General features: G+C 49.2%; 1 protein-coding gene across 6 annotated transcripts in view; it reads left to right on the top strand.

The window, feature by feature from the left end:
• MSI2 (musashi RNA binding protein 2) overlaps nt 1-21,153 on the top strand; it is a 1,546,127-nt gene that overhangs the window by 845,663 nt on the left and 679,311 nt on the right. The gene's annotated exons all lie outside the window — the stretch shown is intronic.

Below are 21,153 nucleotides of genomic sequence, written 5' to 3'. Positions count from 1 at the left end.
ATATTAATGAGGCAGGCAATTTGCGACCCCTTTAGAAATCGCAAACCGTGTCTGAGACACTGTTGTAAATTCCAATTTGCGAGTCGCAAAACGATGCAATGTGCGACTCCAATTGGAAGGGTTGTGCAGCTGGCCCATAGTCCCCTGTCATGAAGTAAATATAATAATATAAGGGGGCAGGGTGGGGATACCTTGACCACCTTGACCTCAAGTGGAGGGGACCAGAGGGACCCCCTTGGGGCCAAAAAGAAAACAAATCAGCAGAAAACAAGCGATCCTGTGAGACTCTCGCAGATTCGAAAAAACTGCATCGTACCCGGGTCGCATTTCACCGCCGTATGCCATGGGTAGCCCATCCCGAGGCTATGTTCATACAGGGCATGGGTGCTGTGTGCCCCTCCTCCCCAAGCCTCCAAATGCCTTGGGGAGCCCACCCCGGGCATAAATTACTTGTTATGGGGTAGGGAGGATGTCAGCCACCCTCCCCAAACCTCTAGGGGACCAAGGAGCCCACCTTCGGGGCTACATTTCAATCATATGGGGGGGGGGGGGCTGCAGGCCCCCTCCAACCTGTAAAGGCCCGGAGGAGCCCACCCCTCCTTGGCCAAAATTTTTCAAAATGGGGAGGGGCGGGTCACGTGGCTTCGCACCCTATTTCAGAGTTCTGTCCCCACGGTGGGCTCCCGGGAGCTTTTATAGGCTTGGGGAAAGGAAAGCCCACCACCGGGGCAGATTACTTTAAGTGAACCCCCTCCCCGTCCCAGAGACATTAATGGCCCTGGGGATCCAATCTCCTGGTGGAGCTCAGTAGCTATGCCCAGTTATCCCACCCCCTGGACATAGTGGTTTCCTGTGTTTGCCCTCCCTTGGTAACAGCATTTTTGTATCTCCTGTCAAGCAGGAGCAAACATCAAGTTCGCTCCCAGCGGGCAGGAGCTTCAGCAATGCTCCCGCCCGCTGGGAGCGGTCTTTTGATCTGTTTCCCTGCCTCCATTGTAGAGGGTAGGGAAATGGATAAAATATTGCTCCTGCTTGAAGGGAGCAGCATTAAGAGCTGTTCTCTAGGTCAGCTCCAGGGCACCCAGCTTTACGTGTCAGGTTCTCGGGGCCAAAATCAGACTGAGGGGGCCGCATACCCCTCCCCTCCTCAAAAGAATGCTGGGCGCTGAGGGGTAGCGTCCCCGGGATGAAATCTGCCTGGGAAGGGGAATGTGCGCAGCCCTTATTCAGCAAAAGAACGCTGGGTTCTGGGTGGTGGGGTCTCCAGGGCTGAAATCTGCCTGGGGATGGGGGGCACGCAACCCCCCACCTCTTTATTGGAAAGAGTGGCCCTTGGGGATGGGGTCCCCAGGGTCTAACCAGAACTAAGGAGGCTTGGGGAGGAGGGCCGCACAGTTCCTCTCCCATTAAAAAAAAAAAAAAAGCTCTGTGTGATGGTGTCCCCAGGACTAGGCCCTATGGTCAGCCCCCCACTGCTCACTGCCGAACGCCTTGTGCAGCGTGGGTTTGGCTGCCTTGAGGGAAGGTGGGGGAGAAGGGGAGTTGGCCACATACCTTGTGGTCAACCCCCACTGTGCATGGCTGAAGGGTTTAGGGTTGGCTGCATCCCTGCAAAGGTTAAAGTGATGTTGTAGTTGGGTGATTTTGTCAGTGATAACGTTTTGAACTAAAACGAAACACAGAAATTTGCCAGAGGGTTTATGTACTATATACCAAGTATTGTAAGCAGCCTTGAGTTATTAGACAGAATTGTCTCAGCTTGACAGTTTCTACTTAACAGAGAAGGCTGTATACACCAGGTACTAGCCTATATACAGAAAAGAAGGGCCACCTATAAAGTGTTCACCACACTTTGAAGTCTGCAGGTAGTTTGGTCTTCAGAACTTGGTTATTTTAAGTGAATAGTAGCTCTTTAGACAAGTTTTGCATAGAGTGTACACTGTGCTTAGTAGATAATTTTAAATACTCTATGGCGTGTTTCTCAGGAACATTTCACTCTCTACAAACAATGTGGTACAGAGTAAACTCTCTCCTTAGAGTAAACACTATTAACAGTACCCACTTTTCTACTCTTATCCACTTCATTTCTCAATATAGGTTCAGTGACTGTCAGGGGTTTGACATAGTGTCTGTAGTAGAGCATTAGTTATGTACCAGAGCTTGAGCATTTTGGGGAAATTGCTTTTCTTTGAACAGTTGTATACACATTGAACACCATGTACAGGATGAGTTACTCTTTCATCTGTGGTTCATAGTCTACATCAACGTGTCTACCAATGAAGTGTATGGTATAGGCTCAATGTTACAAATAACACAAGCGTACTTTACCTATGGGAGTTGTATGTATGTATGATAGGAGTAAAACATGCTTCCTACTATTCTGAACTTTTTTGCACTTACTTTCCTATCTATGATATACGAAAATTAAAGATCAGTGTCTGCAAAAGAAGCTTAGATGATGGTATCAAAAACCGTGCCCTGAGTGATATTTAAAGTGCCCACATGCATTTTCATTTCATAAAAGTGAAAAACAGACTTTAGCAATATTGGCTGAACAAACATATGTACAAATGCGATATTTGATTACTACCATAACTACGCACATGTTACATTCAAGCTAAAAATCTGAGCATGGATAAAAGCAAGGGAGGGGGGAGAGAAACTTCAGGGATGTGAAATTCCTATAGCCCGACGCCCAGGACATACTGTTTGGGCTCAAGGGCAACAAGTTTTCATGTGTATTTTGTCCTTGGGACAGGTAGGCCCAACCCCCTGCAGCACAAACACTTTGGCTGCCAGTTTACAGTACCACATTATTGATCAGGGAAGGGCATTCTCTACAATTAAGGTAATGTGTGTGTCCATGTGTTAATGCTGTTCAAACTTGTATTTATGGTTCATTAACCCCTTCGCCGCGGCACGGTCTCCTGCGCTTGTTTATTTAGCCATCCCATGTTGGCCATGTCCAGGGAGGTGAATTGCTTATATTTGGGGCGCACATGGACCCTCTCCCCAGGCAGATTTCGGCCCCGGTACCCCATCCACCAGGGCCTGGCCTTATCACAAAGTGGGAGTATGACACAAGACACACCTCCTGGGTTGATTTCAGCCCTGGGCCCCCCTATCCCCCAGCTGCAATAACAGAGGGTGGGGGGGGGCATTTGGCCCACCTCCTGGAGCCATTAATGGCCCTGGGGATCCTTTCCCCCAGGGCCATCTCCTGCAATGTCCCCGGGTGCCCATCCCCCGATATATATCGGTTTCCCTGCCTGCGCCAGCGAGGGCAAATAAAAGTCTGCTCCTAGCAGGCAGGAGCTGTACAAATGCCCTCGCCATCTGGGAGTTAACGTAATAACGGTTTCCCTTCCCAAAGTTATGCGGTTAGGGAAACAGATCTGAATATTGCTCCCACCCTCCGGGAGCAGCTATTTTAGCTGCCCCCTGCAGGCGGGAGCAATGCCGGCTCCTGCTGGAGATGAGGAGACGGCTGGGGTCTTGCGACTTTGGGGCTCCCCCCAACCATAGTGTAATGGGCGCTCTGTGTGGGCACTAGGACACCCACCCTTTTTTGGCCGGGCCCTGGGGCATCCCGGGCCAAATTTGCCTGGTGAGGGGGCTGCAGGTCAGTTGCCATTCAAAAAGGTGCTAGGTCCCTGGGGACTGGGTCCCCGAGGTTGATGTCAGATCGGGAGGGGCGCTGCATGTCCCCTTTTCAATATGGCTGGGCCCCGGACGGAAATTTGCCTGGGGGAGGGTTCTGCGTGACCCCTCCCCATAAATAGGGTTGGGCCCAGAGGGATGGGGGTCCTCAGAGCAAAACCAATTTGGGGATGAGGGCCATGTACCCTCTTTCCATATAAAAATGCACAGGGTCCTGAATGGAGGGGAATCGTGCCCCCCTCACAAAATGTGGCGGTCCCCAGTGTATGGGGTGCCCGTTACCGAAATCTGCCCAGGGAGGTCCATTAAATATAGTGCTGGGTGGGCGGGCGGAGCTTGGCTCACGACGGAGATGGCTGCTTGAGCCTCGGGCTCTGGCACGCAGCAACATTATCCTACAATCATCCGGCTCTGCACTGCTAGGAAACGAGGTCAATGCAACGATTTGCGCGCCTGGCTTGAAGCGCTACTCGGCGCTGCCATCCCTGAGATCAGAGACTCTGCTGGGGTGAAGAAACGAAAGTCGTAGTGAGGCGCGGCGCTGGGCCGCTAATCCCCGGACGCTAGTCCGTGTGCGGCGGCCTTGCGTCGCTGTACGTGCGGATTGCCCTCCGGATGTGCTGCGGCCCCTCCCACTGACTCCCGCTGTTGCGTCCAGGGCCCAGGCACGGATGCTGACGCGACGAGGGAAGGACACCGGGAGCGCTGCCCCGCATCACAACTCTAACGAGAGGGGCGCTGGGTGCTGCGAGCGCCGTGGCAGAGCTGCTGCTCTAGGCCAGGAGGGACCCGATGAGGAGGAAATTCGGCTGCGGTTGCGGGCTGGGTGAGCGACTACTGTGGTCGTGTGCGCCGAGGGCGCCGGCTGGCATCGGTACCTGGTGGAGGTGAATGTCCAGCCTGGGGCAGCGGTCTGAAGGAGCCTCGCCGAGGAGTACCGCACCACCCAGACTGCCTGGATGTGACTTACCAGGGGAGGTCTTCGGCCGTGGTTGGGCGCCGGCCATTGGAGCTGTGGCTGGTTGTTTACGTGGGCCAACGTTCAGGCTAAGAGCGACCGACCAAGGTCTTGTGCGGTAGGCGCCCCCTGGGGCAAACTGTGGCCGCTGCTGTGCATATCGATGGGGTGCTGGCTGCTGGGGGGCGCGTGGCGCACTGGAGTGCGGGATCAGGAGCGCAGCCCATAGTTAGACCCTAGGGTGGGGCTTGGAGAAGGGACTGCCGTAGTGATGCTGCAACACAGGCAGTGGTTGGCGAGTATCAGGCAGGACAAACCGTGGCGGCGCTTTGGCACAGTGCCTCTGCCCTTCCAACGGGTGGATACGAGTGGGACGTGCACCGCTACACGTGAGGAGGTTCAGTGGGCCTCCATAGGGAGGTTGGGCGGCAGCGCCCTGCGGTGGAAGAACGCACGACGGCGCTACATCCGTGGCTGGAGCTGGGCCCCAGGATTGCTGACCTGTGAGAACTGCGTCGGGGGGGACATACGGCGACTCGGCGCACCCGGTTGGCACCTTGGAGGGGGTTCTTTTCAGGCGCGGTGCTGACGCAGTGGGAAGGAAGTACCAACGATGGGCAAGTCGGACAAATCCCAATCGAAGCTAACCTTTGAGCATTGAAAACCCAAGCCCCACGTCACGGCCGAGGGGGCTGCCGGTGGCACCGATGTTCCACCGGAGGAAGATCAGGACATTCGCAGCTTGCTCCTATCCATGGAGAAAGGATTGCAGAGCGGTATCACCTCCCTGGGCGCGAAGATCAACGCTCTCTCGTACAGAATGGATCGTATGGGGGAGCGCATTGATAAGCATGCGGAAAGACTGGATCAGTCGGACCGACGCCTTGCGGAAGTTGAAGCACAAACGACGTTGGATACGGATCACAAGAAACTTGGGCATCGTATGCAGGTGTTACAGGATAAAACAGAGGACCTTGAGGCGAGTACCAGTCGCTGCAACTTGCGTATTACAGGCCTGCCGGAGACGACGTCAACGGGTCGAATGGAGTGTTTTGTGGAGTCCCTGCTGGTAGAGCTACTTGGTCAGGACGTGTTCTCAACGATGTTCGTGGTGGAGAGAGCGCATAGATCCCTGGGGCCAAGACCCACTCCGGGAGCGCCGCGACGACCAATTATAGCGAAACTGCTGAACTACCGCGACAGAGATGCTGCCCTCCATGTTGCACGGGAGAAAAAGACATTGGTGTATGAAGGGTCGACCATCTCACTCTATCTGGATTTCACTGCCAGAGTGCAGGAGGCTAGGCGGCAGTTTGTTCCAGGTAAAAAGCAGCTGCGGGAACTGGGACTGGACTATGCGATGCTATATCCGGCCAAGCTGCGAGTTAACAGGCAAGGGAAATCCCATATCTTCCTTGACCCAAAGGCACTGCAGAAGGCGCTGAAAGACTGGAATAAGGAACGGAAGTGGAGCCCACAGAGACAACTGCGAGGAGATGAGGCGGAGAGTGCGCTGGAGCTTCAGGACTGACTCTGGAGTACCGGCAAGCATGTGTTGCATTTACTTTGTGCCTAGGGAGGTGTAGAAGGAGGGGGCAGTGGGTAGATATATGACTACAAGGGTAGATGCTTACTGAAATATTGTCAACCTGCCCGCCACTTGGTGGGTCAAATACACTGGGGGAGGTGTGCTGGGGAGTAAGGGCTGGCGTACAGGCCTGGGCCCTTGCGGTCCACACATTGAGCAAGGAGCTGTAGGGTGCACACGGGCAGGGCGCGCATTTGAGGGTTGCGGATTGAGCTGAGGTGCAAATAGTCTCGTGATTATTACACGGCAGTGGAGCAGTAATTTGTTTGCTGCGCCGGGTGGTAGCAATCGGATACGGGGTGCTCACCTGTTAAAAACTGTGGACTGAGTGACCTCCGCCCGCGAATGCATACCACTACTTTGGGGGATCGAATTGAACAGGGGAGGGTGGTGGGAGGTGTGGGTAGTCCCTATATGGGACACGGCATGACCAAGTTGGGGGAGGTCTGCTGTGGGAGGGAGGTGGGAAGTGGGTTTCATTTTCTTTTTCAGAGGTTCGACAGTCAGCATACCATTCTATGTATACTTCATCATATGTGTTGCATACAGTGCTCAGCGGCAGATGCTATACGTTTCAGACAGGATAGTTGCGACTAGAGAAACTGTCTCGCGAGGGACGCCTGATTCTGTAAGGGTGGTGACCTGGAACGTAAGGGGCCTGAATGACCATAGGAAGTTACATAAGATGTTGCACTACCTCAATAGGCATGCTGTCGACATTGCCTTCCTACAGGAAACGCACCTCCCCAACCAGAGCCAAATGCTACGTACCAGAGGGTTGTTAGGTAACACACATGCAGCTGGTTTCACCACCCACGCCAGGGGGGTAATTACTTGGTTTAATCCGAAGTTGGACTTCAGGACACAATTGTTGGCTGTGGACGGCGGGGGCAGGTTTGTGCTTTCGCGCTGTCAGTGTAGGGGTTTGGACTTGCTGTTGGTTAATGTGTATGGCCCAAACTATGACTGTCCGGAGTTTTATTCAGCGCTAGCTACCACTGTGAGGGACTGTGGAATATCGCACATGCTGTGGGGAGGAGATTTCAACATGGTTATGAACCCAGGCCTTGACAGATCAGGGGGCCCAGCTAGAACACAGACCGCAGCGGTTAAAATAATACGACGGGAAATGCTATGGATGGTCCTTACAGATGTGTGGAGAACCCTTAATCCTATGGAGGGGGGCTTTACGCACTACTCTGCCTACCATAAACTTCACCCGCGCATAGATTACTGGCTCGCGTCGACGTCTTATGTCACAGGTTCGCGAGTGCCAGGTGCTGCCGCGCACTTTGTCGGATCACTCCCCTGTTAGTATGCCTAGAAAGACTGTACCACCTTTTTTATGACGTTTACCCCCATATTCATTGCTGGACCCCCTTTTTAAGGTCGACATGGCGGAGGCGATCACACAGTTCTTCGATACCAATATCGGGTCAGTGGATAACTTTCAGACAGTTTGGGAAACATTTAAGGTTTATATCAGAGGGGTGGCAATTGCCAAACATTCCGGGGTTCTGCGTGATATACGGCAGAGACTGTCGACATTGGAACAAAAGCTCATGGCCTTGGAGGCTAGGCTACAGTCCGATGCGTCGGAACCTACAGCTGCAGAGCTGAAGGCAACGCTGGTGGAATATCATGAGGCAGCAGATGCGGAAGTGCAGCACTTGGGGAAGTACGCCACGGCCAGGGTGTACGGGGAGGGCGACAGGCCTGGCTCAGTGTTGGCTAATATACTAAAAGCCCGGAGGGGTAGAACCGCTATCACCAAGGTTAGATCGGAAGAAGGGGTGCTACTATCGGAAGAGGCAGATATGGAAGAGAGCATTCGAGACTATCTGGATCACATTCAGTTACCCTTTCTCTCCAATGCACATAGGGAGTTTCTGGCTCTCCCCATTGAGAAGGACGAAATCCTTGAGGCTCTGGCAGGTATGAAGGCGAACAGCGCCCTGGGAGTGGATGGCCTTACGGTCACATTTTACCGAACCTTTATAGACCTGCTGCTCCCGCATTTATCGGCTTTGTTTGACGATATGTGTGTTACGGGCCACATGCCACCGTCTATGAGAGGCCATTTTGGTTGCTATCCCCAAACCTGGTAAGGTGCTAGAGGAGTGCAGTTCTTATCGACCGCTATCTTTGCTGAATGTCGATACTAAACTATTTGCGAAGGTCTTGGCTACGCGCCTTGCCCTGCTCACGTCGGAGCTGGTTGCTCCGGAGCAGGCTGGGTTTGTGCCTGGCAGACACCTCACGGATAATCTACGGACGGTGTTTGGCACCATGCAGCATGTCCGGCGGGATTCTAGGGCCCTGGCTGTTTTCCTGGACATGGAGAAGGCCTTCGACTCGGTAGAATGGCCCTATATGCGACAGGTCCTGACCAGAATGGGATTGGGTCCGGTCTTCTTACAAATGATTGGGATGCTCTATAAGGGACCTACTGCGAGGATACGACTAGGTGACCTGGTCACGGATCCTATTCCGGTTTCTAGGGGAACGCGCCAGGACTGCCCCCTATCGCCTAAACTGTATGCCTTGATAGCGGAGCCGTTAGCTTGCACACTCCGGGAATATCACAGCCTTAGAGGTGTGTGTTTTCCAATATACAGGATCGTGGTCTCCACATACGCTGATGATACTCTGCTATACGTCAGGGACCCGAGAACAACTTGGCCCCAGTATTACGGGAAGTGGTGCAGTTTGGGGCACTCTCTGGATTAAAGGTGAACTGGACTAAGTCCATTGCTTTCCTGCTGACCCCAACCACTACCCCATTCGAGATGGAATATCCGCTTCAGTGGTCGGACGACTTGGTTAGATACCTTGGGATACAATTGCATATGGACTCTGAGGTAGTACTGACGGAGAACTATGGCAGAGCAATTGCTAAACTAGAAGATGATGTGGAGACCTGGATCGGGTTGTCTGTCAATGATGGGTCGAATATCCATTATGAAGATGGTGGGGCTTCCCAGATTTTTATTTTTGTTCACTAATATCCCTATTGTGTTGCCGCATACTTTTTTCGCTTGGCTTACTAAGTCCCTGCTACGGTTGGCGTGGGTGGGGAAGCAGGCTCGTGTCAGCTGGCGCGTTTTGACGTTACCTCATTATATGGGCGGCCTAGGGGCGCCGGATCTGGAGCTGTATTATAGGATTGCACAGGGGGCTCAGGTGCACAGCTGGATACACGGTGAGGAATCTGTTCCATTTCTAAAGCTAGAACGATTGTTCGCAGCCCCCTCCCATTACCTGTGGTTATTTTTGAGCCGATTGACCGCAGAATGGGATTTTTAGATTCACTAAACTCAACTAGACATGCATGGAATACTATCCTGCAGCAAACGGAGGGGGTATTATTGTACTCTCCGGCAATACCGTTGGAATGGGCGGTCTGGCTGACCCCCTGCAGGGACCACGGTGTTATGCACTCCCTGCGAGAGCTGGGCATACACTCGTTGGGAGACCTGTTCTCGGACGGCGTCGCTAAGAAGTGGGACGTGGTGGCTGCCACAGTGAAGACTACTACACAGCTACAGCAATTCCAATTCCATAGGGTGAGGGGAGCATGGCCGGGGCACCTAGGGGACGATATGGCCGAGCCCCCTGAGGTTCTTGAATTATCGTACCTCATCAAACACAAAAGTCCTCGCAGGCTGATGTCTAAACTATATAGCATAGCGATGTCACAGAGATCTCAGAAATACACTAAGGCCAGATTAGCCTGGCAAAGGGACCTAGATACAGTAATAGATGACGCCATGTGTATTGCTGTTCTGGTATACGATGCATATCATTACACGGCAAACATAGGCTGATTCATTTTAAATTCATAAACGGAGTCTATTACACTCCGGAGAGGTTATATCGGTACGGCTTGCGGGAGGGGTCGACTTGTGAGAGATGCCGCCACCCTACTGCTGATTTCATTCATTTAGCGTGGGTCCGCCCTGGTGTATATAAATTCTGGGAAGCTATATTTCAGCAGGTAGGAGGGATAGTAGAGTTAGATCTTACACCAGACCCTGCCGTTGCGCTGCTTCGGCACTCTAGAGCGCTGCCCAAGGCAGCTCGTAAACTAGTTGACATGGGTATGTTTATCGCGAAGCGCAGGGTAGCATTATGTTGGATGCGGGGTCTTTTACCTACAGTGACGTAGTGGGCACGTGATGTCCTCTATTGTTGCACGCAGTCGGAGACGTTTAGCGAGCTGCTGCCGCCGCGGAGTAGACCTAAGAATTTCTGGGGATTGTTTGCAGACTGTCAGGAGGGGGGATGCGCTGGTGGAGACTAACACGAGGGCAAACAACGAGAGGACCGCGGATGCTGCCAATACCTGAGCGAACGGAGGTACTACCTTACGGGGCTCGCAGAGCTGTATAGTTGGGGGGATGGTGAGCTCCTATGTCGCCATGGGACTGATTGTAGCGAGGCGGGCACAAAAGGTCACTCACTTACGTGCACCTGTCTGTTATGGGAGTTAAGGCATGGAAATCACTTTTGAGAGGGGACATCATGGTTAGGCGTGGAGTACGAGGGTACATCGTATATGTGTTGCTGACAAGATATCTCAATGGTTACTGGAAGGGTGTGGGGAGGGTGTTGGGGTTGTTTATGTATTATGTTTTAAGTAGAAAAATTTGTGCCCTCCTGTGGGGAAAATGGCTACAAGAAATGACATACAAGATTACCAATCGGGCTTGACATATTAAAATGCAACTTTTGTGCACAGTGATGCCCGGCCTCCGGGATGTGGGATAAGCTGTGATGCAACGTGCTGGTACGTGATAATGCAGCCGGCCTAAGGGTTGTAGGCGCACAGTTCTGTATGTCAGCATGTGTTGTCAGTTACAAAATAAATAAATAAAAAATATATATATATATATATATATATATATATATATATATATATATATATATATATATATATATATATATATATATATATATATATATATATATATATATTTATATATTGCTGGGCAGTAGGGTACCCAGGTGCGATATCTGCCTGTGGAGGGTAGCTGCATGCCCCCCTTCCCCTAACAAATGTGCTGTGCCCCAGGGTATGGGTCCCCAGGGCAAAAGTGACCCGGAGAGGGTGGCATGGATTGGCTGACTTTGGATGGTTGGCTGCATGCGCGGGGAGTTGGCTGCAGGGCCTGTCCCACAGCCTACTCCCTACCGTACACAGCCAAAGGCTGTGGGCTCAGGCGGTTTGATTAATGTATGATTAAATATTAGTTTCAGAAAAGCCCTAGAAATTTATTGAAAAAAACAAAAGGTTACAGGGACGCTATAGTTTGAAAGTAGCTTAAAAAAAATAGAAATTCACTGAAAAGAACAAAGGTTACTGGGATGTTCTAGTTAGAATTTTTTTATTTTTAAACCTTAGAAATTTACTAACACAACAAAGGTTACAGAGACATTATAGTTCAGATTTTACACACACAAAAACCGAGAAATTCAGCAGTTAGTTATCTCCAGTAACTATAACTCATGCCCTAAGGTAACTTTAACTTGCGTCCCCCACTATGCACTGCTAGTTACCCCACATATTACAACACTCAAGACATCTCCTGTGACATTATTGGTAATATCACTGCAAGATTTGCTGTAAAACTATTTATCGGAAAACTATGCATGGCAGGGGCTCAAGTTATAGTCACCTTGGCTGAAGATGGTGTTGCCCAAGAAATTAGTGTGCTTAATTGTTGAGGTCGTGGACGGGTGTCTAGGCTGGGAGTGCCTTTGCTGGTGTGGTTGAAGTAGATTGGGGTTAGGGAGAACCTACTGGTCAGGACTCACCATATTTGGTCTTTCTGGCTCTTCAAACAATTAATCAAACTGGATTTGTATAGCGTGGCTAATCACTGTGAGGGTATACACTCACCCTCACATCCACTCCAAGCACTCCTGGGTCCTCCTTGATGGATTGCCACTTTTGTTCGAGTTCTTGTTGTCATTTCTGCATTATACATCTGATCATTGGAGGCTATGGGTGGTGAGGCACTCACTATATAATGCTGGGGCTTCTGTTTGGGTTGATTCATTATCAATGCTCAGGTGTTCAACTTCTCTGGCCCCATCCCTCGTTTCTTGGTACAAAATTGCCTGATCTCGTAAGCTGTGATGAGGCGCAGTGTGATTCTTCGTGCTGCAGTAATCAACCATGCCATGGGGGGCTGTGGACCATGGAGCAACTCTACCCAGATGTTGCTGGGGTTCTTTACTGGGGGATGTGGGAAGCGAGGCGCAATCCACCAGCAGCTTCTTTTGTAATGTAATGTAAGCTGAACTTATAAAGCGCACTGTCACCCCACAGGTATCCTGGCGCTGTGATTACCATACATTCCGCTATGTGCCAATACAACCATACCAGAAAGAAATTAATCAAAGCTACAAATAGGCTTTACTATACCCTCGGGAAGAGCCATGTTTTCAGCTTTTTTCTAAAGTGCAGCAAGTTCTCAGTTTGTCTACGATCGATCTGGAGTTCATTCTACAACCGTGCAGCTGTAGAACTGAATGCCCTGCCACCAGTCCTGGTTTTTCTAAATCTGGATGTGCTCACCAGTTTTGCTGTTGATGAGCGGTGGGTTCTGGATGGAATATACCAGGTAAACTTGCTCTGCAGTGGTCTGGGTCCCACTCCGTGTACTGCCTTAAAGACAATGCAGAGTGCTTTAAACTGTATTCTCTGCAAAATCGGTAGCCAATTGAGATCTTCAGGGATAGAGAAGCAGACGACCTACGCTGTCTTTTTAAAGCTAACTTGGCAGCTATAGTTTGAGTTCTCTGAAGCCTCTTTATCAGACAATTCAGTGCTCCAAGTAGCAGTGTGTTACAATAGTCCAACCGGCTCAAGATGACACTCCTCACCACCTGCGCCCTGGCAGAAGTTGGCGGTAACGGAAGTATTTTCCGTAAAACTCTGATCAGAGATAAGCTGGTGCCAACTGTTTTATTTACTAGCTGTAGACTATTATCAAAGAGCATCCCCAGATTACGCACTGTCTGAGATGGTTTTTCTGTAGGGGTGGGACAGAAATCAGCTGGGAGTTGGCAAGATATTTTATTAGCCATACAATACACAATTTCTGTTTTGTCTCCATTAAATTGTAAGGAGTTATCCCTAAGCCAATTTGCAGTTCTTCGCATACCCTCATGGAATCTATCAAGTGATACTACTTGATTCCCTTCCATTGAGAGAACAAGTTGTGTAGCGTCTGCTTAGTTCACAAATTCTTTTCCATAAGGTTTAATAGGAATGCGCAATGGGCATGCCTTTGGCGGGCGAGCGGCGCGCCCGCTGCGCACTTGCTTTTCCCTCTCCTTAAATAGGGAGGAGCGCTCTTGGCTAAAACAACTAGGACGCTGACCAAGATGGCGTGTGCTCCGTGACCAGCTCTAACAGGCGGAGGGCACCAGCTCTCCTTGGCCAGGCAAAGTACAAATGCAGAATAGGGGGCTACAATTAATTACCCAAACTTTAAAACAGTAGTACAGCTAAAAGCAATTTGCTTTTTTTTTAAAAGGCGGTCACTCGCGCTGCTTTCTTCCAGGCAGTGATCATAGGATGTGCAGCGGGGTAATCTTACGAACCTCGCGCTTGCATTTCCCTCTCCTTATATATGGAGGAGCGCTCTTGGCTAAAACAACCAGGACGCTGACCAAGATGGCGTGTGCTCGGTGATCCGCTCTAACAGGCGGAGTACACCAGCTCACCTTGGCCAGGCAAAGTGCAAGTGCAGAATAGGGGGCTACCATGAATTACCCAAACTTTAAAACTAGTAAAAAACAGTAGTAAAGTTAAAAACAGTAGTAAAGCTAAAAACAATTCGCTTTTTTAAGGCGGTCACTCGCGCTGCTTTCTTCCAGGCAGTGATCGTAGGACGCGCAGCGGGGTAATCTTACTAACCTGGGCTAATATTCTTTTGTGGCTTGGTTTTTAACCTTTCCTGGTTAGGAAAATGTTCAGAATTATTTTACCATCTCCAATTTGGGGCTGGAGTGGCGGTACCGTAGTACTTCTGCGATTGTTTGTTTATTGGTATATTTGCCACAATAATGGGAAAAAAGCAGTAGAAATGCATCAGTTTTTAAAGTTTGGTTGTTTAATCTGGCTGATGGAATGAGGACGACGTGACCGCCTGGCTCCTCCTAGTGCAAGAAGACTAAATGCGGCCTTTTGTGTTGCAAGTTTGCAAGGCCGGTGGGTAATGCTGATTGCGTTCATAAGTCTTGTTTCTCTCGGTTGCTAGAGTGACGTTACCACCTGGCCCTTTCAGTTGTAAGGAGCGAGACTGCTAAGAGTCCACCAGTCCGATTGGGAAAGGGGAAAGTAATATGGGCTCTCACCTCTTCTATATTAGCTGGGCTGTATGTAGGTGGATGCTTTTTGTCTGCTTTTCAGCTCTTCTTCAGTTGTCTTAGTGGATGCATCCAGTTAGCTGGTTACCTCTTCTCTAACACTGCCTGATGCACTCTGTTCCAGACAGTCCTCCTTGAAGCAGTAGCGTAGTCTGCTTTTATTATCTCCGGGTTACTTGGCCTGCGAATGGCATGTTTCCTTGTTCGTGGGGAAGGTGGCGTCCTGTGCTTTCTTCTTTGTTGAGGACCGGTTTATCAAGCTGGGCACTTTGTGGTTTTGTTAGGCTAGTAACTGGGATGGATCCAGTCACTATTGTAACTCTTTTTACAAGTGTGATTTTTAGGTCTTGCCAAGGCAGCATATGCGTTGTCTCTTTGAGACATACTGTATCTACTCTGTGGGCTTACAGTCCACCCATCGCGTTTTATTTGTTACTTTGCGTGTCCTTCAGAAAGGCTTGCCTCTCTGTGGCCAGTGTTTGTTATATGTCCCTTTTTTTTGTCTCAACTTCTTCCATGGAGCATGCCCCTATTACTTTTTGTGCATTTAGGTTTGTTTAAGGGCACTATTTTTTAGGTCTCGCCTGACCCAGCGCATGCGCTGGTCTGGCGAGACTTATTGAGAGGGCTCCAAAAAGTGCTACCAGGCCAGCCTAGAGCTACAGTGCATGTGCGCGGGCGCAGCTTTTACCGCGACTACTTTCACTTTCGCGGCTGCTTTGATGTTTGATCGCGATTACTTTCGCGGCCGCACAGACGCTTGGCATAGCCAATAGGTCTCGCTTTTGGGACCTTATAAGTATTTAGTTATGCAACTGTTGCATGGCTAAACACTTATAGGGTCCCAAAGGCGAGACCTATTGGCTATGCCAATGCTTGTTTCTTTTGTCTCTGTCCGTGATTTTTTGGAATGTTGGCTTTTCTTCCTGTATGGTCTTGTTGTTGTTCCAAACGCGTTCACCCAGTGAGAGTTCATCAAGGATTGCCATGGTGCTAATAAACGCAAATGGTAAAAAGCTTTCTGAAATTGCTTCCTGACTGGCGGTGATGCATATCTTTATGGCAGCGCTTGGTGTGTGGGCTCAGTGTGCCCGCTGATGCCCTGCGCTTCTATGGGTCGATTCATTGGAAGGACAAGTTATTCCAAAGCGAACCGTATTATAGAGTATCGGAGGAATGAATCCATACAGGGAAGACACAGGGAGACCAAGAATGTAGGGAAGGATTATATTTTCAACACATGGACATATTACGTCATATGTACATATCATACAGGTGAGAAGCACTGCGAGACACTTAGTGGAAATGTAACCAACAAAATACTGTGCACAAGTGCTCGTGGAATTTGTGACGGCGCAAGTGACACATAAAGTGGTATTTACAGCGGTGAAAGGGCGCAACAGAAAAATCAATGGTACATTAAATATGCCGGAGTTGGGGCATTTACACAATTAATGCAGGAATTTTCAAGGAACAATAGAGCAAATGCCCATGTTAAAAATGCGCCAAAAGTAACGCTGTTGAAGTCGACGGCGTTTCGGCCTGTAACATTCTAGGCCATCATCAGGACTGGTTACACATATTTGGGGCAGTGTTGCACGGAAATGGTGGACAAAATTATCCAGCAGGTGAAGGCCTCGAGGAAAATGGGGGAGGTCCGTGAAGGTCTAGATTGATCGAGGGCGGGGGACACAGTCAATGAAAAAGAATTGAAGGGCGAGTGAATCACCGGGAGGGAGTCCGTGGCTAGTAGCTGGCCGGACTGACGCTCAATAATTTTGTCCACCATTTCCGTGCAACACTGCCCCAAATATGTGTAACCAGTCCTGATGATGGCCTAGAATGTTACAGGCCGAAATGCCGTCGACTTCAACAGCGTTACTTTTGGCGCATTTTTAACATGGGCATTTGCTCTATTGTTCCCTGAAAATTCCTGCATTAATTGTGTAAATGCCCCAACTCCGGCACATTTAATGTACCATTGATTTTTCTGTTGCGCCCTTTCACCGCTGTAAATACCACTTTGTGTCACTTGCGCCGTCACAAATTCCACGAGCACTTGTGCACAGTATTTTGTTGGTTACATTTCCACTAAGTGTCACGCAGTGCTTCTCACCTGTATGATATGTACATATGACGTAATCTGTCCATCATGTGTTGAAAATATAATCCTTCCCTACATTCTTGGTCTCCCTGTGTCTTCCCTGTATGGATTCATTCCTCCGATACTCTGATACGGTTCGCTTTGGAATAACTTGTCCTTCCAATGAATCCCACATTGAGACATTGTTGTTAGATATCATGTACCGCCCCAGTCTCACTGTGGTTTATGGGCTACCTCCTGTGGTCTGATACTGTCTTCTATGGGTCGAGGCAGCGTTCGGGGGGGGGGGGGGGGGGGGGGATGGGCAGGTGTTTCTTCCCAGGCCTACTACGGGTGCTGCTGCTGCCCGGCTACATGCGCAGCACGCTCGCAGACACTCACCGTCTACTTTATTTGATGCAGGACTTCTCTCATCTTCTTGTGTTGCTGGAAGAGCCCGCTACCACTTCTCAGGTCTGGATGGTCGATGGCACCACCTGTGTAGTGGAAGCCATAGCACACTCTTGTGCCCCGCTTTCCCAGCGTGCCTACCTGGGTATCGTTCCTGCCATCTTGGGTGTGGTACAATCCACGCTCATCCTCCTTGTTGTATGAGGTGACGTATAACAGCTGCAAAGAGCCTGTTTGCAGTTCGCCTAACATGCCATCATTTAACATAAGCCTGGTTATGTTAAATACTTAAACACGCCTTTCCCAGTTAAATTGTATCAATCACTTTTGGAGCCATGACTTGTTTTGTTTAAATGCTTATGGTAGTGTTTGCAATGGCACGTTTTCAAGACAATGCAGGTTTCGTACACTTCGTATGAATGCCCGGGGATAGCCTAATATGCAGACACGCACACTGTATGCCTCCTTCCATGAGTGCTTTGAGGGCAAGCGCTGTTAGATTTAGCCTAATTGTTTTGGACTTTTTACATTCTTGAAAAATGCAACCAGAAAAATAAGGAGTGTAATTCTGTTAATCCTAAGCATGTTTTTTTCAGTATTCGATCGTGTAAGAGCAGTAGTACTGCAGTTTCTCTTGGGCGCTCTTTGTTTTAGGATCACGTCATTACACCTGTGTTAGGACTCGGAAAGACTGAATGGGAATTTGAGACCGTGATTGCTAAAGGTCGGTGTATCAACGTGATCGGAAACCAGCACTAATAAACGGGGTCGAAGCAGAAACCATCGTAATTGTAAATAGTTAGAGTGAACAAGAAAGGTTGGTTTAGTGAAACAGGGATATCTCCAAAGATTTTGCTATAGCCTCCAGATAGCATTGTGTGCTATTAAATGCAAGCAGCCTCTCCTTTAGTTTGTAGCTGTTTAAAATGCTATACTGCCTTTGTATGCAAACTGTATGGTATTAAAAAAAGAACGTATATACTTGTCAACAGGAAGAGATGCTGCAGAAATCTACCTGTGCATTAACTGAATGTACTTTAGCTGGTGTATCAAACGGTGTGACAAATGATGGCAGTGTTTTGATTATATCTGCTAATACTGAGTCCTAATTAAACCAAGGGTTCTCGCTTGCCAGTGCTTGTTCTGAGTACCTGTGATTTATTCAGTGCAGCTTTCTTATAATTCACAGGCACTTTGTGTGCGGACTATGCTCTAATCACAATAATGCTATGCCTGTTACAGCACTTCCATTATGTCAGCGCATAGCGTAGCACAGCTCTCATTCTTACACGAAGAAGGGCCTCGTAAAATGGTTTTACAGAAGAAACCTATTTACGGTAAAGCATTCCTTTGTTATTACCGAGGATTGCTCTAAATACATTCTGCATACCTGCTGCTCCTTCTTCCAAGAAGAATATTTCCACTTGTCCACATTGTGTAATATTGGTTTAATCATTCTCGATGCATTGAAGCTTCATTTTTCCTCAAAGTTCAGAACATTTACTGCTGCCATTTTACCTTATGTCAAAAAAGATGCAGTTATAGTTTAAACACTCGAGGGTCTTGTCAGAGCTAAATGTTAATTTTTTTTAATGTGGCTTTACACTGAAACTTGGTAGTCGAAACTCCCGAAAGACCGTATGCAGAGAAATGTCTAGATACATTATATTGAACATTTTCTTTAAAAATAGCATGATAAATGATCAACTCGTTCTGCATCCTTGACAGTTCTTGACGTTTTTTTAAGTTGGCAATAGGCTTTATTTTGAAAGAATCTCGCAAATATTTTTCAAAGTTATCAGCAGGCACCCGGCATCTTTTATGAACAGTGTTTGATACTTCAATCAGTGCCCACTTCATAGAGGAAAGAACACAAGCATTGACTAAGCCAATAGGTCTTCCGTATCCGAGATCTATTGGCGTATTCAATGATTTTGTTAGCCATGTTGTACAGAAGCGCGTCTGCTGTGCACAGGGACAGATTTGCACTGCGGGCAGTTTGGCATCGGCCGAAGGGCCGGTGTGTCAGTGGCCGTTTTTTTCTTCTTTTCCAGCCCACAGAAGGCACTGTGGTAAACGTAATGGGGCAACCCAGTATCCCTCAGAACCTGAATATACGTATAAAAGAAAAAATTGGTTCTTTCGGGGTTCTCAATTACTTAAGGACAGTAGCAACAGCTCACTATTATCACATATCAATGATTTGCAAAAAGAAAAATAAATAAGTATATAACATACACGTTCTTTATATGTATGTCCTCATTATTTTAACACATATGCTTCAGGATCCAATGACAAATGGGACTGTGATCATAAGCGTTGTGTAGACATATACAATACGCTGATGTTTCGACCCTGTGAGTTGCGCTAAAGTTCCGAACAAAGCCACTGAGGGGCGGATGTATTTTTGCCAGATCACGAAAATCACTGGACTGGCTTTAAATGTAGACTCCAATCGACGGGTGGAAGTCACTTTCTGAACAATTTTGAGGCTCCATCCGGCTGGTGGAGGCACCTGTGGTTTATTCTTCAACCCATATCTAAATAGAAGGCAATTTATCAATTGCAGGGGTACTAAAGAAATCTGCTTTTGGGCTGCCATCCCCCCTCCTGCCTTGAGGAAGACCCACCTTGACGCATTTTACTTTTGCGCAACTCACAGGGTCGAAACGGCGTATTGTATGTCTACACAACGCTTATGATCACAGTCCTATTTGTCATTGGATCCTGAAGTATGTGTTAAAATAATGAGGACATACATATAAAGAATCTTTCTCCCCTTTTTAGGTCTCGGCTCGAAGGCTGCGTTTGCGCAGTCTCGATCCGAGATTTAATGACTTGGAGAAGAGGGGCTTGAACCCGCCCCTCTTCTCCCCTGTTCTCCATTGGCTGGCCTCTTCAATGCTGGCCAGCCATTGGAGAAGAGGTCCCGTCACTCCGATCATGCCCCGTCCTTTTCGGATCGGGGGGCGTGTTTTTTGAAGAAAGTCTAATTATCTCCTCCAGCAAAACACGCCCCCGAATCCGAAAAGGACGCTGCGTTTCTCCGAGGCATTTCTGCTCTGCCTCGGAGAAAGGCGGTGGTGTGCTTGCCTTTTGCTCTGCCTTGTTATTTCTTTATGTGGAAAAATGTGTTTTATGATACGTTTGCAAAGCTGGACTACTGAGGTGGGTAACAAAAACACTTCGTATCAGTCAATATCGTCAAGAGAGAGAGACCCCTCGTGACACCGAGACCCCTGATGCGTACCGGACTTGGGTTCCTTCCCTTTGCTGCCTTTGTTTTAATGTCCGTTTTGCAAGTTGTCGTCTTTCTTATGTTTGGAGCCAGCCTCGAGGCCGGGGGAGCATCTGCCTGTAAAACCGCTTCAGATTTCTCGAGTGGTTTTCTAAAAACAGCCTTCTAGTTTCCGTGTGGGGTGATGTTGGGTGTATATATAACTCCTGGCTGTGCCTGTTTCACGCGCCGTGGCCCCTTCCCTCCCGTGTGTTTGAACAGGAAGGCGGACATATTTGTCGGTTGGTGAGGGCGCCTCCGTTCCCCTGCAGGACAGCGGACTGTCAGCTCGCCCCCCAGCACCTGGAGCAACAACTACCCCAGCAGAAATCGGCTTCAACTTAGTCACTTAGACAACGGGGCCAGGAGTTACGGGCACCACTTTCCCCGTCATGTCCCTCCACGGTGAACACGATTGACCCCCTCTGGGTGATGCATCCATTCAGGGACTGAACCAAGAGACAGAAAATAGTCGCCGCGGAACCACCATGTCAAGCACCGGGGAGAGCTTGGAGGCCCGCCTGGGGCGAATGGATGCCATGCTGCGGGACCCTGCCAGCCAAGTCAATACCGACTGTCTGCTGTTAAGTGACCGGGTGGAGTGCATACTCAGCCGGGTGGTGGGCGGAGGATCCGGAGGGGGGGCGGGGGCGGCACAGAATATGGGCTGCACAGACCTGTACTTGCAGCTGACATCGGCCAGTGGGTTTGCAAAGTGAAGTTTGTCCCCGGCCGCAGTCGGGCTGCTTTCAATGTTTACTTTGCGTTAAGGTGGTGGGCTCAGGCGACCCCTC

This window comes from Triturus cristatus, chromosome 3_2, assembly GCF_964204655.1.
Source record: "Triturus cristatus chromosome 3_2, aTriCri1.1, whole genome shotgun sequence".
Lineage (NCBI taxonomy): Eukaryota > Metazoa > Chordata > Amphibia > Caudata > Salamandridae > Triturus > Triturus cristatus.
This window is presented reverse-complemented; position numbering and strand designations above follow the sequence as displayed.